This window comes from Triturus cristatus, chromosome 7, assembly GCF_964204655.1.
Source record: "Triturus cristatus chromosome 7, aTriCri1.1, whole genome shotgun sequence".
Classification (NCBI taxonomy): domain Eukaryota; kingdom Metazoa; phylum Chordata; class Amphibia; order Caudata; family Salamandridae; genus Triturus; species Triturus cristatus.
In genome coordinates, this window is record NC_140590.1 from 1680931413 (window position 1) to 1680943486 (window position 12074).

Genomic DNA, 12074 nt, shown 5'->3' on the forward strand with positions numbered 1-12074 from the left:
GCTTGTGAGCCTGTGTTTTACATGACTAAATAGTTGCTTTTGGCCCTATTTTTCCAAGCCTTAGCTTAGTTGTGAGCATTTTTCTTTCTTTGTCAAATTCTTCTTGCTCATGTGCCTCTGTGCTTGACTCAGTACCTACACATGTTCTATCCTTTCTGCATGATCACTCTCTGTATGTGCCCATTAGAGCTGTCAGATCTTCTCATATCATGTGTTAGTAGCAAACTCTTTTGTTTCTGTATCTCAGTGTAATTTGGGATCAGTCTATTCAATTCTGATTTCTACAGGTTACACCATATGAGGCTTTAGTTGCCAATCTAATTCTATGGTGCCGCCAGATATCAAGTTGCACCAGGTCAGGTGTGAGTAAATCATTCAGCCAAGCCTTCTTCTTAGCACTCTGGTCCAGGACTTATAATGCAAAACGCAAAACGATAATTACAAAATGCAAAAACTAAGAACTGGATAAATTACTCACACCTGAAATGGAACATCTTTAGAGCAGGGTCCCCAGTGACTGATGTCAAGGACTTATGCTAATATTCCCTCTTAGTTTCAGGTCAGGAGTCAGCTTCCAAACCTCTGGCCATCGTACAGGAGCCAGAGAAGGAAGCCAGTGATCTCAAGCCAGGTAAAGCCAAAGAAAAGCCAAAGTATGAGTCAGGTACCAACATTAAGGCTCATGCTGTGGTTTCAGATGTCATCAACAGCAAGGCTCTAAAGGAGAAGATCCGGAAGTAGATCTATGAGCTGCTCAAGTCCTCCATATCCTTGAGTGCAACCAAAAGATTAGCGGCAACCCCAATGTTCGCATCGGTCACTGTGAGGACAAGGATTTCTGCAATGGGTGTACAGATAACCAAACCTGCCAGTGACTTGGGGATGATCACGACGTCAAAGAAGACCAGGATGTTTCACATGGTTCCGCCTTATAGTAAGGTTGACAAGCCAATTGAACCAACCATCCAGCACATGGTGAATACGGGAGAAGACCCTGGAAGGTGAGTCTCTGTTAACTAGCGTACCTGCAGAAAAGAGCACCTGCTGTGGTATACACACAGTTGCACTGTGACATAATCAATTTTCTTTAGAATGACACATCAATATTGGATGCCACATAAGTGCAAACTGACACAAACCTTTCTATTAAAAGCAACACAACGACAAAATAATTAACCAGGGTTGGAATACACATCAGTACAAAGTTGTTTATTTTCACTGAAGTAGTGCACATTCACTATGGCACATATACATATCCAGTAACACAAATTGGACATTTTACAGTGATGACAAAGGAAGGACCCAGCTTGCTGTAACTATCAATACTCAATGACACAAGCCCATAGTGATGGGGAGGACTGCAGCTGTGCTGGGATATGTTTGTATACAGAAAGACACAAAACAGTCTTTTCACAGAGACACAACCACAGAGTTCTTATCCATCTGCCTAAATATGCACAGTAGCAGAAGTGTCTGCATTCTTAATGCCACGTTCACATGAGGTGCAAAGAACCTACAGCACATACAGAAAGACACAAGGTTGGTTTGTTCAAAGTGACACATATTCAGTTGAGAATGCTCTCAGACACACACTTTCAGATGAGTGCTTCCTTAACCCCTTCGCTGCTAGGCCTTTTCCCCTCCTGTGCTAAGCCTTTTTTGGGCTATTTGGGGTAGTGCGCGCTTAGGCCCCTGTAACTTTTTGACCACCTTAGGTATCCACGCCAAATTTGCGTCCTTTTCTTCCAACATCATGCGGATTCTAAAGGTACCCAGGGTTTGTGGATTCTCCTAGAGGGTTCCCAGAAATTAGTCAAAATACAGCAAAATTTTGTTTTTTTTGTGAAAAATGGGGAAAAGTGGCTGCAAATGAAAGCGTCTGGGTTTTTCTCTGCAAATGATATCAAAAAAGGGTTTGTGGGGCTGAAATCACCATTCCTCCAGCTTTTAGGGAATGACAGATTTCTGTCAGAAATCCAACTTTTTTTACACAGTTTTGACATTTTTCTGGGACATACCCTATTTTTGCAATTTTTTGTGCTTTCAACCTCCTTCCAGATAATGGTAGAAATGGGTAGAAAAGCAATAATGGATCTTGGAAAGCTATACATGTTTGAAAAGTAGACAACATTCTGAATTCAGCAAGGGGTCATTTGTGTAGATCCATCAAGGTTTCTTTATAGAAACTAACAGTTAAATATAGGAAAAATTAAAAATTAGTTGAAAAAAGCAGCCTTTTGTGTCAACGTTTTCACCTGTAACTTCTTCTAATTATGACATCTCTTAGAAAGCAATGTACCGTTACATCCGCTGGACCTTCCTGGTTGTGGGGATATATAGGACTTGTAGGTTCACCAAGAGCCCAACGAACCCAGAGTAAAAAACTGAGCAGCATTTTGTAATGTTTTTTTTTTTTAGTTCCGGGTATATAGCAATTATAGTGTGAAAATGTATACATGGAAAAATTAGTATGAAAGACACCTATGTATTTCTGAAATGGGAACACATTACAGAGTTTAGAAACAGTGCATATTTGCACATTTTCGAAATTGGGAATACTCATACTTGCATGACAATTATTGGTCATTTTTCAAAATGACTTTTTTTTTACACAATGTCTTTCATTTGGAAGGGAGAAATGCATCAAAAATCAATAGATAATAACAGTTGCTTTACAAAACTGAACAACCCTAAGTCTCCCGATAAAAATGGTACCTCACTTGTGTGGGTAGGCATAGTGCCCACGACAGGAAGTGGCTCAAAACCTAAGGTGAACACACCACATTTTAAACTGAAAATTTACACATTTTTTGCGAAGAGTCTAGCTGTAGTTTTTGAACCCTAGCTCTGCCGACACCTAGGGAAACCTAGCAAACCTATACATTTTTGAAAACTAGACACCCAGGGGAATCCAGGATGGGGTGACTTGAGTGCCTCCCACCATAAATGATAAATTCCTCTGTGGAGGAACAGTTCCTCCGGTACCGTAAGAACTGCCCCACGGGCAGATTATCTCTCAAGGCCCTAGGATGGTAGGATCTGTAGTGCAGCAGGGAATTCTTGTCAGTAGGCTTTTGATGGACATTGGTGACAAGTTTACGATTTTCCGCCCTGATGTCCAGATCCAAATATGTGGCTCCCACATCACTGATGGTCCAAGTGAATTTCAGGCAATCATCCAAGTTGTTAAGCCAGCAGTTGGGTCGACATTTCCTCTTTTTCTTTAGATTATCAGACACATCCCATTATATAGTTTGCCCCGTAGACACCAGTCATTAGGACTAGCACAAGGGTTTCAGCACTCTTTATCATTTTCCTCCTTTTCTGTTTCTGTTTGGGCGGCAGTGACCGATGATGACAACAGGAGGTAGTAGGCGAGTACCTGTCTACATAAACCTCGTTGGGGCTGCTTCCGTGAGGCACTGCCGTCCTATCACATCTTTTTTGATTTTGGCCTGATCACTAGTAGGTTTTTACAGCACCACAGTATAGGGAAACACTTTGACACCTAGGGTCGTGTTGCTGTTGTCACACCCTGTGAATATGTACTCGGGTGGTGTTTAACAGCATTCTTTTCATTTTTAGTGGCAGAAACACTAGAGAGTGACAGCGAGATAGGCACTACAGATAGTGGGTACCTAGAATATATACAAATTTTAATCAGAATCTTTTTCCGGGGTAGGTCTAGTTTTGTTGTATGGTCTCGAGAGGGGGGCTTCCTACCCTTTAACCCCCTAAGCTCCTTTGTTTGAGAGACTGTTACCCAGAATCCCTTGCAAACGTAAAAAATTGACAAAAAAACCACATTTTCCCCACATTTCTGTGATGGAAAGTTCTGGAATCTGCATGGATCCACAAATTTCCACCCACCCCGCGTTCCCCAAAGTCCTACGAGAAAAATGGTACCTCACTTGTGCGGGTCGGCCTAGTGCCCGCGACAGGCAACGGCGCAAAACGCAACGTGGTCACACCTCAATTTTGCAGGGAAAAATGACCCTTTTTTGGCAAAGTGACTAGCTGTAGTTTTTGAACCCTAGCCCTGCCGGCACCTAGGGAAACCTAGCAAACCTATACATTTTTCAAAACTAGACACCCAGGGGAATCCAGGATGGGGTGACTTGAGTGCCTCCCACCATGGTCTGTTACCCAGAATCCCTTGCAAACGTAAAAAATTGACAAAAAAAACACATTTTCCCCACATTTCTGTGATGGAAAGTTCAGGAATCTGCGTGGATCCACAAATTTCCACCCACCCCGTGTTCCCCAAAGTCCTACGAGACAAATGGAACCTCACTTGTGCGGGTCGGCCGAGTGCCCACGACAGGAAACGGCGCAAAACGCAACGTGGTCACACCTCAATTTTGCAGTGAAAAGTGACCCTTTTTTGGCAAAGTGACTAGCTGTAGTTTTTGAACCCTAGCCCTGCCGGCACCTAGGGAAACATAGCAAACCTATACATTTTTGAAAACTAGACACCCAGGGGAATCCAGGATGGGGTGACTTGAGTGCCTCCCTCTATGGTCTGTTACCCAGAATCCCTTGCAAACGTAAAAAATTGACAAACAAAACACATTTCCCCCACATTTCTGTGATGGAAAGTTCCGGAATCTGCGTGGATCCACAAATTTCCACCCGCGCCGCGTTCCCCAAAGTCCTACAAGAAAAATGGTACCTCACTTGTGCGGGTCGGCCTAGTGCCCGCAACAGGAAACGGCGCAAAACGCAACGTGGTCACACCTCAATTTTGCAGTGAAAAATGACCCTTTTTTGTCAAAGTGACTAGCTGTAGTTTTTGAACCCTAGCCATGCCGGCACCTAGGGAAACCTAGCAAACCTATACATTTTTGAAAACTAGACACCCAGGGGAATCCAGGATGGGGTGACTTGAGTGCCTCCCACCATGGTCTGTTACCCAGAATCCCTTGCAAACGTAAAAAATTGACAAAAAAAACACATTTTCCCCACATTTCTGTGGTGGAAAATTCTGGAATCTGCGTGGATCCACAAATTTCCACCCACCCCGCGTTCCCCAAAGTCCTACGAGAAAAATGGTACCTCACTTGTGCGGGTCGGCCTAGTGCCCGCGACAGGAAACGGCGCAAAACGCAACGTGGTCACACCTCAATTTTGCAGTGAAAAATGACCCTTTTTTGGCAAAGTGACTAGCTGTAGTTTTTTAACCCTAGCCCTGCCGGCACCTAGGGAAACCTAGCAAACCTATACATTTTTGAAAACTAGACACCCAGGGGAATCCAGGATGGGGTGACTTGAGTGCCTCCCACCATGGTCTGTTACCCAGAATCCCTTGCAAACGTAAACAAGCATTTACAATGCAATGGTCTCGGCATTGTTAAAGTTAGAGCTATTGGCATTGCTCATGACATTATTTTTATGTTTTTGTTTTTAAAACATTTAAAGAAACGGCATTGTTATTTACAATGTCAATAGCTTAATCACTCTCAAATGCGAGACCTATTGCATTTGCATCCACACACAGAGCCGCACACACAAAGCCACCCACACACACAGAGCCACCCACACAGAGGCACTCACATAGAGCAACCCACACACAAATAGAGCCAACCACAGAGTCACCTACACACACACACAGTTACCCACACACAGACAGAGCCACCACAGTGAAAGTGAGTTAGTGAGATAGAAAGAGTGAGGTAGAGAGATAGAGAGTGAGTGATGTAGTGAGTTAGAGAGAGAGTGAAGTTGTGATATAGAGAGTGAGGTAGTGAGAGATTGAGGTAGTGATCTTTTTAGAGAGAGAAGTAGTGAGATAGTGAGGTAGTGATATAGATAGAGGGGAGTAGTGATGTAGAGAGAGTTATGTAGTGAGAGAGTGAGGTAGATAGAGAGTGAGGTAGTGAAAGAGTGAGTTAGTGAGTGAGAGGTATTTTCTGATGTAGTGAGATAGAAACAGTGAGTGATGTTGTGAGGTAGTGAGATAGAGAAAGATTGAGGTAGTGAAAGAGAGAGCCTTTATCATAAACAAATCAAATAGACATTGAACAGCGACAATAGTTGTGGAAGCCTCTTCAAAATGTAGGCTGTACTTAACACCTGCAACGTTTCAACTCGATCAAAAAACAAATTCTGAAGCCAAACGATGGATAGACAATCCCTGAAAAAGGACCTCACCACTCAAGATCTGAAGAGTTAAAACTGGGTGGACAAGCTGAGGGCAGAAATCCTTTTTTTAATTTTAATTTATATTTTGTTACTTGCAGACTATGTGGTTACATAATCCAGGTATGTATATTAAATCACTAGTGGTAGAATCAGTATTCCAAGATGATACGGACAACTTCCTGACAGGACCTCGCTCTGTGTGAGTGCACATTGGGTTTGGACGCAGGTGGCAGGTAAATGAAGTGGCAGGAAGGGAAAGTGAGAGCGATTCCAGAAGGAGGGATAGTAAATTAAGAAGAAGGAGAGGAGGAATCCAGACTAGCAGAATGACGGCCAGGAGAAAGTGACTGGGAATATAAAAGGGGAGCAGGCTGACAAGAGGAAGAGGTAAGGGCAGAGAGACCCCCAGAGACGGTGATTGGAAACTCACAAAGGAAAAAAATACAGGGGTGTATGTTGCAAAAAAACAACACAGCAAAACAATGAACCTCGACGAAGAAGCCCGGTGTGATGAAGGAGGAGGGGGAGGAACGTGGAAATGATGGAGTTCTCTCGAGCCTCAATTTCAATACACAACTAAGGAAAAAGGAGTCGGGGTGGGGGGGTGGAATAACGCAGCATGCACCAAATCAGCAGTGTGAAACCTGCAGATGTTGGTGCTGCTGTGCCAAAGATAAACCTAACATTTGAGAAGCTTTAGAAATAGCCTTGCTCAGTGCAGTTTCTTCTGCAATTTTTGTGATCTATCAATTTAAAAAGTAAAAATGAGAACATTTCTAAAGTAGTGCTCGAAGCGTGACTGTAAATCACCCACACGTTTATTCTTTAATATAGTCTCATACTGATACAATTAATATGCTACACACACAGTGACTCTATACCAATGTATATATCTTCTGTACAAGATATGTATTACACCCGTTATTTATAGGTGTATGGTGCGATAAATTACTAAGACCGGATATTCGATTTTGTGCCCCCAAAAAATACTGGTTCATACAAATACTATTTTGCAACTCTACTCTTAACAATGCAAATAATAAATTGCCGCTTTCAGAAAAATGTGACATAAGCATAAATCGCCTGAAAATAACCAGTGGAATTAAAGTTCTCCAATCAAAAGGATGGTAAAGAAACTGCTCTGGAAGGAACAAGTACACGAAAAGGAAGTAAAGATATCTAATCAGAAGCACCAAATTATATTTACAATAAAGCCAACCAAATGTGAACAATACAACTCAAACGCGACTGCTGCTGTTTCTGTCCTAAACATCCCACGTGGGTATGGTTAGCAAATGAGTGTCTAAAGCAGTCCTGGCTTTCCTTTTGAAATCTATACTATCTAGTCAGATACCACGAAAACACGACTTTTTTTTTGCATCTTTATAGAGCGCGAACTCGACCCGAAGGTTTTGGAGCGCTTTACATAGCACCGTATTTACATTACACATTCAGGCACGGGGAGATTAAGTGATTTGCTCAGAATCACAGGATGTGGACGCGACCTCGTGGCTCGAACCCTGGTTTCCTGCACCAGGAGGCGGCAGCGCAGCCGACGGACCACATCCTCACCCTATGACATGGTTGCGTTCAGGAGAAAGGGTGGTCACTCTACTCATGGGTATTTCATGGCGTTAAACAGCAGGGTGGTGCTAATCTCACCTGGTTTCTAACACCACGGTGGGCGGTTGCCATGAATCTGGTGGGCCATGGATTCACAAGGAGCAGAAAACCACCGCCGGGAACTCTATGGCTCTTTTATGTTCAGTGACGCCTCTCTTGCGTGGCAAGCCTCGGTTTGAAATAATTCACAGAGTCGAAACAATGTGTAAACTGTATGCACCAGTCCAGTAAATTGCTTCCGGTAGTGTGTGGCTAAAAAAAAACACACTGCCGGGTTGGGCGAAGCTCACAAGACGGCCGTCTAAGAAAAGACATCAGAACTCCATTTGAACCGAAACGGAAATATTGCTACTTTAAAACCACTGTGTTGTTTTTTTTTATTGCATAATTTATATTGCGTGAACTCGACCTGAAGGTATTGAAACGCTTTACACGAGCACCGTATTTACATTACACATGCAGGCACGGGGAGAGTATGTGATTTGCCCAGAATCACAGGATGTGGACGCGACCCCGAGGTTCGAACCCTGGTTTCTAACACCAAAGTCGGCAGTGCAGCCAACGTACCACATCCCCTCCCAAGAGCCAAATACACAAAGGAGGCAGGGCAGAGTGACGACGTTTGTTTGACATGGAAGATAGACCAATGAAGCAAGCGAATTTCAAGCTAGATACGTTTGGCCATTTAAAGACCGCAAAATGTCCACGTTCAGTTATAGAAAGGTATAGTGCTGTTAGGGAAGAAACGACCACAGATATGGGTTCTATTGCAAATGGTGTTAAGGAGTCAACATGAAGCAAACGTTCCTCATAGAATAGTGTACACGCAACGCATCCCCTCCCGTTAAATATTACAACCATACGAATAACAGCATAACTGACAAGGAACATTTTGACCACATAACAAAAGCAAGAAACACATATAAAAGAAAATACATATGTTCTCAGAGTCCTAAAAAATAACCTTTAAACAAGCACACCACTGCCTTTCTCCGAGGCGAAGCAGAAATGCCTCGGAGAAAGGCAGCGGCGCTTTCAGATTCGGGGCCGTGTTCTCCTCTTGCCATTGGCTGGAGGAGATAATCAGAAAAGTAGCAAATAACACGCCCCCGAATCCGAAAAGGACGGGGCCTGTTCGGAGAGACAAAGCCTCTTCTCCAATGGCTGGCCAGCATTCAAGCCCCTCTTCTCCAAAACATTAAATCTCCGGACTTCCGGTTCTGCCTTCGGCAGACCGGATGGTCCCGAGACCTAAAAATTGACAAAAAAACCCACATTTTCCCCACATTTCTGTGACGGAAAGTCCTGGAATCTGCGTGGATCCACAAATTTCCACCCACCCCGCGTTCCCCAAAGTCCTACGAGAAATATGGTACCTCACTTGTGCGGGTCGGCCTAGTGCCCGCGACAGGAAACGGCGCAAAACGCAACGTGGTCACACCTCAATTTTGCAGTGAAAAATGACCCTTTTTTGGCAAAGTGACTAGCTGTAGTTTTTGAACCCTAGCCCTGCCGGCACCTAGGGAAACCTAGCAAACCTATACATTTTTGAAAACTAGACACCCAGGGGAATCCAGGATGGGGTGACTTGAGTGCCTCCTACCATGGTCTGTTACCCAGAATTCCTTGCAAACGTAAACAATTGACAAAAAAAACAAATTTTCCCCACATTTCTGTGGTGGAAAATTCTGGAATCTGCGTGGATCCACAAATTTCCACCCACCCCGCGTTCCCCAAAGTCCTACGAGAAAAATAGTACCTCACTTGTGCGGGTCGGCCTAGTGCCCGCGACAGGAAACGGTGCAAAACGCAACGTGGTCACACCTCAATTTTGCAGTGAAAAATGACCCTTTTTTGGCAAAGTGACTAGCTGTAGTTTTTGAACCCTAGCCCTGCCGGCACCTAGGGAAACCTAGCAAACCTATACATTTTTAAAAACTAGACACCCAGGGGAATCCAGGATGGGGTGACTTGAGTGCCTCCCACCATGGTCTGTTACCCAGAATCCCTTGCAAACGTAAAAAATTGACAAAAAAAACACATTTTCCCCACATTTCTGTGATGGAAAGTTCCAGAATCTGCGTGGATCCACAAATTTCCACCCACCCCGCGTTCCCCAAATTCCTACGAGAAAAATGGTACCTCACTTGTGCGGGTCAGCCTAGTGCCTGCAACAGGAAACGGCGCAAAACGCAACATGGTCACACCTCAATTTTGCAGTGAAAAATGACCCGTTTTTGGCAAAATGACCCTTTTTTGGCAAAGTGACTACCTGTAGTTTTTGAACCCTAGTTCTGCCGGCACATAGGGAAACCTACCAAAACCACGCATTTCTGAAAACTAGACACCCGGCGGCTTCCAGGGAGGTATGGCTTGCGTGGATCCCCCAACGTTTCCTTACCCAGAATCCCCTGCAAACCTCAATTGTAGCTGAAAAAATCACTTTTTTCACACATTTTGGAGTGGGAAAGTTGTGGCATCACCGGGCTCACACAAATTTACCACCACCCAGCGTTCCCCCAGGTTTCCCGGTAAACATGGTGCCTCACTTGTGTGGGAGGCCCAAGTACCCGCGGCAGGCAAGGGCCCAAAACGTAGTGAGTCGACATCAAAATGGCCTATCGCAAAACCACCTGGTTTTGCAAGGGGGTCACTTGGGTTTTTGGCCCGGTGCTCGGCGGCCATCTAGGGAAAACTACCAAACCCACGCATTTCTGAAAACTAGACACCCGGCGCCTTCCAGGGAGGTATGGCTTGCGTGGATCCCCCAACGTTTCCTTACCCAGAATCCCCTGCAAACCTCAATTTTAGCTGAAAAAATCACTTTTTCACACATTTTGGAGTGGGAAAGTTGTGGCATCAACGGGCTCACACAAATTTACCACCACCCAGCGTCCCAGGTCTCCCGGTAAAAATGGTGCCTCACTTGTGTGGGAGGCCCAAGTACCCGCGGTATGCAAGGGCCCAAAACGTAGTGAGGAGACATCAAAATGGCCTATCGCAAAACCATCTGGTTTTGCAAGGGGGGTCACTTGGGTTTTTGGCCCGGTGCTCGGCGGCTATTTAGGGAAACCTACCAAACCCACGCATTTCTGAAAACTAAGACACCTGGCGGCTTCCAGGGAGGTATGGCTTGCGTGGATCCCCCAACGTTTCCTTACGCAGAATCCCCTGCAAACCTCAATTTTAGCTGAACAAATCACTTTTTTCACACATTTTTGTGTGGGAAAGTTGTGGCATCACCGGGCTCACACAAATTTACCACCACCCAGCTTTCCCCCAGGTCTCCCGGTAAAAATGGTGCCTCACTTGTGTGGGAGGCCCGCGGCAGGCAAGGGCCCAAAACGTAGTGAGGCGAAATCCACATTGCCTATCAAAAAAATGGTTTGCAGGGGATTCTGGGTAAGGAAACGTTGGGAGATCCACGCAAGCCATACCTCCCTGGAAGCCGCCGGGTGTCTAGTTTTCAGAAATGCATGGGTTTGGTAGGTTTCCCTAGATGGCCGCCGAGCACCGGGCCAAAAACCCAAGTGACCCCCTTGCAAAACCAGGTGGTTTTGCGATAGGCCATTTTGATGTCACCTCACTACGTTTTGGGCCCTTGCCTGCCGCAGGTACTTGGGCCTCCCACAAAAGTGAGACACCATTTTTACCGGGAGACCTGGGGGAACGCTGGGTGGTGGTAAATTTGTGTGAGCCCGGTGATGCCACAACTTTCCCACACCAAAATGTGTGAAAAAAGTGATTTTTTCAGCTAAAATTGAGGTTTGCAGGGGATTCTGGGTAAGGAAACGTTGGGGGAGCCACGCAAGCCATACCTCCCTGGAAGCCGCCGGGTGTCTAGTTTTCAGAAATGCGTGGGTTTGGTAGGTTTCCCTAGATGGCCGCCGAGCACCGGGCCAAAAACCCAAGTGACCCCCCTTGCAAAACCAGGTGGTTTTGCGATAGGCCATTTTGATGTCGCCTCACTACGTTTTGGGCCCTTGCCTGCCGCGGGTACTTGGGCCTCCCACACAAGTGAGGCACCATTTGTACCGGGAGACCTGGGGGAACGCTGGGTGGTGGTAAATTTGTGTGAGCCCAGTGATGCCACAACTTTCCCACACCAAAATGTGTGAAAAAAGTGATTTTTTCAGCTAAAATTGAGGTTTGCAGGGGATTCTGGGTAAGGAAACGTTGGGGGATCCACGCAAGCCATACCTCCCTGGAAGCCGCCGGGAGTCTAGTTTTCAGAAATGCGTGGGTTTGATAGATTTCCCTAGATGGCCGCCGAGCACCGGGCCAAAAACCCAAGTGACCCCCCTTGCAAA